Raw genomic sequence first — 6,000 nt, forward strand, 5'->3', positions numbered from 1 at the left:
TTTATCAAATGTATTATTATGAATTTCAAAAAAAAAAAAATGTGTTTAAATTTAAAATAACAAATAGGTTTTTGAGGAAACAGGTAAAAATCTCAAGAAGGTCTTGACAAAGAAAAAATGGACCGTCCAGAAAAAAAGACTAATCAATGCAGAAAAGAAAAGCGGAAAAGATCAAAAGGAATCTTAACCAATTCTTGAACCAAATGATCTTAAGTGGGCCATGTTATGAGGCCTTAAAACTAATGAAGTTAATAAAAATTTTATTTATTTTTGAAGAGGGGGAAGGCTTCGTTGATAGAAAGAAAAATATATATATTTTTCGTCAAAAAATTATATTGTAAAAGCCAGTAATATTTCTTAATTTGTGGGGCTACAGCCCCCGTCCCTGTAAAAGCCCTGTCTTCTCTGATGAAAACTAAATAATCAACTCCAGAAATGACATAATCTTAGCTAGAGATCTCTCCAGAGCCTTTAATCGTGTTCAACGCCCAAAAACTACCATTAATCATCATATAAGATACAAATGCATGATATGGGAAGAAATAACACTTTTCTTTATCCCAGATGGTCCAAAAGAACACATACCTGTTCTTGTTAAAAAGCTGGATACTTCCATGGGTACAAAAAGAGTTGCAGGATATATTTGGCTACTTCCAACAAGATGGAACGCCTACCCATACTGCCAAAATCGTCTAGAAATGATGTGCCTCCCATTGGGAGTGTTTTCGGCCCTTATAATTTTAACCTCCTTCTTGCCCCGTTGCAATACCCTGGTCTTTGTAGGGGAAGATGATGAGGAATACCAAGGCTATCTCAAGGACCAATATGGACCAGCTAATGGCTGCAACTGAAGTTGTATAGAAGTAAATCATGGAGGAAATGGTGCATGTCAGTACTGTCAATTTAGGCTACTACCTGTGTCTTTCCTAGTTGTAAACAAATTACAAACTTTAGCTTAGGAATTCTACGACTAGGAGGCCTATCCACCTACTTAGTTATTTTTCAAAATAGTTAAGCTATATTTGTTACTAGGGGTAGTATCCGGCATTGCCCGGAGAAATTAGGCGAGGGCAAAAAAGGTACATTTTTCTTTTGTAATATAGCAGAAAACATCCGGAGAAATCATCAATGTTAGTCTCCGTGTTTTATGAGCACACTTACACATAAATATTCAATATTTATATGGATCCATATGACGTTTTTTTTACCAAGAATAAAAGAAAGAGAATAAGAGCTTAAGAAAATAATATGATGGGGTGCCTATTTTCTCCAGAGTGCTGATAACAATCAAAAAAACATTATACAAAAAAAAACTATTATAGAAGTCATTTCTTTTTACACACAACAGTTTATATTTCACTCAAATCTTAATATATACTGTAAAGGCACATGAATAATGTTATTCATCAGAGCGCAAAAACAAACAGAAACAAGCCCATTATACACACGCCTACAATATTACATTAATACGACTAGATGGTACATACCAGGGAGCACAATAAATATACGTACGTATAAACTTTACTTCATTTATAAGATATATATACAATATAAAATTGAACAAGTTTTTATCCTATGCTATGTATTGTATTAGCAAGAACAACCCTGTATGTATTAAATATTTATGTTTTTAAATTTGTCTTCAATTTTGTTTTATTAATTGAATGATCTCTATGAAAGAAAGTAATCAGCTTTGAAAAAAAAAAAAAAAAAATGTTTTCTCACTCAATTTGAGAAAAATAAATCTAATTTATTTTCGTGATTTTCTTGTACTCGTTTTATTTACTGCAAGTGCTTTACTATACATGTTATATGTAAGGGAATTGCAATTTGAAATTATTTTAAATGCAAAACTTAAATCTTATGAATATTTAAAAACAATATTTCAATTAGTATATGTAGTTAAGCGTAGTTTTAATGGGGTAAATAAATAGTAGACATCATACAAATATCTTTTTTAAATTGATTCTAAGCTTTACTAAACTTGTTTTTTTTAACCTTCGCGTTGTTTTTTTTTACCCATGACTAAGTAGAACAATGAACAATGAGCAAACTAAAAATAAATAATAATATACATTAGATCCCATGGAGTCATCTCCAACAGGGCGACCCCCTGACAACGAACAAAGTAATAGCGGTCAAAAAAATGCTAAGATGTCATATGCCAAGGCATTAGCTAAAAGGCAGAAAAACATCAATGAGGCTACAACCAAAATTAACTTGAATTCTTCATTCAAGTGGGAGAGTGTTTAACAATAAAAACATGAAACAAATTGCTGTTTAAAATGCTGCTCTGCACTTTGGTTTTTCTGAAGAGGAAATTGCCGGTGTCCAAGCTTAGTATGGCTATGGATACGCCTCATTGTATACAATCAAACATATTGATATTCATTCTTGGATATCACAACTGAAAAAATATTTTGCTACTAAGGTGGAGGGACCAAATGGTGAATCTAAAATGATAACTATGAAAATAAAAGGGATTACAAATTTAGGAGTAAATAAAAAGAGAAGGATTCAGATAAAGGTCGTTAATAATTTCAAGCGTGTGGATGAAGAGTTCCATATGTAATTTTGGGGAAGTTTTGGATTCATATCCCGAAGTTAATCCACAAGACCAAGACGCTGAATTGATATTTAAAAAGTATAAATCTTTTATGGAGATCCACAAATTATATTGTCAACGTGAAGGCAGATCCGCATACTATTCCTCAAATAGTACCCATAAATGGAAATTTAGTCGATATTAAATTTTTAAGTGTGCGTCTGCAATCTGAAAATTGCTTTCGATTTCGACATGCCAGACTAAGTTACAGCGAATCACGATTGCAAATTATTGAATACAGTTCAGTTTTAATGCCAAAAATCAAAGAAATGAAAAATAATAAGAGTAAAGTATTGGACAAAAAGGGACGCGTGGAGAAAAATAAACGTAATAGGTACAATATTACTAAAGAGAGTGACGAGATTATTGTTTACGGAGGGAAGGAATCGGATTGTCAAAGGAGGATACTTCCACTTGTTCCGATTTTGCTAATCCTCCACCTACAGAGAAGCCACGTCAGGAGTCAAACATATACGAGGAAGAACACTCGAACATAACTAATGATTTACAAGAGACTCTGAGCCTCACTCCCGATTCAGGAGCGGGTGGAGGGCAAGTAAGATTGCCAGACATTGGAACTCCCAAGAACTATCTTAGAACTGTATCAAAAAGAAACATACTACCTTTCCGATCTGGATCAGACTCAAAAGAACATTATCATGTTCCCAACCGTCACCCAGTACGTCATGTACAAAACAACAAAAGAAAGAATGAATTTATCCTGCTTATCACTCAACGTCAATTCATTACAAAGTCTGAGTCGAAAATACGTCTTCGCAGGAGTATGTTTAATTATCAGACATTGTAATTCATTGTGATACCAGATGCAACTTGGAGAAACACTTCTCTATCCCCCATGGATATAGGTCCTTTTCGTCCTTCAACAAGAAAAATCCTCACCCAAAGCGCAGAGTAAGTTTGCTCATAAAGGCGGGCCTAAACCCCAAAGTCAATTTCTGGTGTGCTAAAGGTAACATAATTAAAGCAAATTGTCTCTACCGAGACACAACTTTGGATGTAATTGGTTTATATGGACGGAATATTGATAATCCAAATTATTACCAAAGTAAATTATTACCAATTATTTCCGACAGACCTACAATGATACGAGGCGATTTCAATGTGAAGCTTGAAATGAATAGAGACTCAACTAGCAAGTCCTCAAACTCCCATCCTTAGTGTTCAATTGTGTATATTGTCCTCGCTAATAATATCTTCAATTATTTTAACAGACGTTGGCCGAGAAAAGGAAGAATCACAGTCATACATTATTCACAATAGACATAAACTCTGTTCCAATGTCATCAGGAATCGACTTGTTTTTGATAAAACGATTTTGGACAGATTCAATTATCTCATATAACGTTTTGACCCTAAATTATCAGACCATAAATCTAACCAGCTGATATTAAATCCCCAGTTGAAGGAATTAAGAAGTAAGTGTCCGTGGGTTCTTAATTCAAGCATAGTAGACGACCCCCAAGTTTATGAAACGATAATATCCATATTTCTAGAAACACATTAATATGGAAAAAATGGAAGAGACCCTTTTCTGCAGGTTGAATCAATGTTTCGAAAAAGCAAAGGAGTGTGTAGGCAAAAATGAGCTATTATGGCAGTTAAGAAGCACAAGTATTAGAGAAAATTATAATCGATCTCAAATAGTATATTGTCAGAAGAAAAAAATAAAGCTAAGTTAGACAAGATTTACAGAAAGGATGATCTGAAATACAGAACCAAATTTAAAATTCATCAAATAGACGATTTATCACACTCTAGATTGCAGTGTATGAGACAATACAGCTCGAGAAACAAAACAAAAAATTTAAAATCAATTGACGGCATCAGGCTGATATCAGACAATCCAAAATACAAATGTGAAGAGATCCACAAGTTTTACTCTAAGCTATACTCTTATTAGGATCACCATAATGATAAAAAGTCCTCGAGATGCGAAACAAATACTACTTCGTTTTGTATAAACCTGAGGGCTGAACCACATGATCAGTTCAAGATATCAGAAGTGGACAAAGATAAGACCGTAATGTATCTATTATTTTCGAAAATTCAAGACGTTATTCTTAAAAACACTAAACGGAATAAATATCCAGGGACTTCACGCTTCACCTTTAAGTTTTATAAGAAATATGTGAAATACATGGTCCCAGTTCTTCTCACTTTTTATGAAAAAGTTTTAGCCGTTGGTTTCTTTCCTAATTTTGCTTCTGAAGGCAGAATAGTCTAGATCCCAAAAGCTAATAAGGATCTTAGATATATTGAGAACTATAGACCATTAACTATCCAAAACTGACTTTACAAAATCTATTCAAATGTAATTGCAAACCGATTCAAGAATATCCCTATCCCATCCATCCTTGTCAATATGGTTTTGAAAGGGTATCCTGATGGCCAACATCCCCTTTTCAGTACAAACGATACTTGAATCACAGAATGACACGACAATAATGGCCATTGATTTAGCCACCAAAGGTTTTAACTTTCTATCATTAGAACACATCGTTTGTTATCTATATCGGAAATAATTTGGTGACTTTATGATTAGGATGGTTAGAGCAATTCTAGCAGGTTCCCGTACTATCGTCAGATATGGAAACCAAGAGACATTCTGTAATCACAAAAGGGGAGTAGGATAAGGTGACCCCATATCTACAATTATTTTCAATATCAGCATTGATGGAATTCTGCAAGAAATTCATCGAGATAGTCAAATTGTTGGTATCTCATCTATTCCTAACAAACTACAGTGGCTATGTTACGCTGATGAACTGACTTTAATTGTGTGTGGGAGTTCCCTGGACACCATTAAGTATATTTTGAATCCCTATGAAAATCTAATGAGAAAAGGCTGGCCATTTTTCCGAATCTCTACGGAAATCAAACTCCTAGTGTACTGGGTTGGGACAAATGGATGCCAGAAAAACAACACAAAGATTCTTACGACTATTGTACGATCCTGCACACCCTCTTCAGTTACTTGAATCTATACATTTGGGATAACATCATAGCATGGAATACATATGTTGTTCTTATGGTGATAAATCTTTTAAGAGTAACACCATTCACTGAGAAAACCTTTCAAAAAATAACTCTTATTAAAGATACATTAATCAAAATAGACAAGAAAAATAATATTTCCGATGACAGACTCCATGCTCCATTGAGGAAAAGAGGACTATCCTGGATGGACCTAGGGGAAACGTGGAAAATTGTAAACTTTCATTGGGTCAGAAAGCTATGGAAATGCAAGGAACCCTGGCTCTATGTCCTTGATAATTTTCTGAAAGAAAGGCAAATCCACTTTATGGATAATCCTTGAGCAGGTTACCAAAAGGTATTGCAAACTCTGGAATACTTCTCAAAACAGAATTGAAAAT

This window comes from Lepeophtheirus salmonis, chromosome 13, assembly GCF_016086655.4.
Source record: "Lepeophtheirus salmonis chromosome 13, UVic_Lsal_1.4, whole genome shotgun sequence".
NCBI lineage: Eukaryota > Metazoa > Arthropoda > Copepoda > Siphonostomatoida > Caligidae > Lepeophtheirus > Lepeophtheirus salmonis.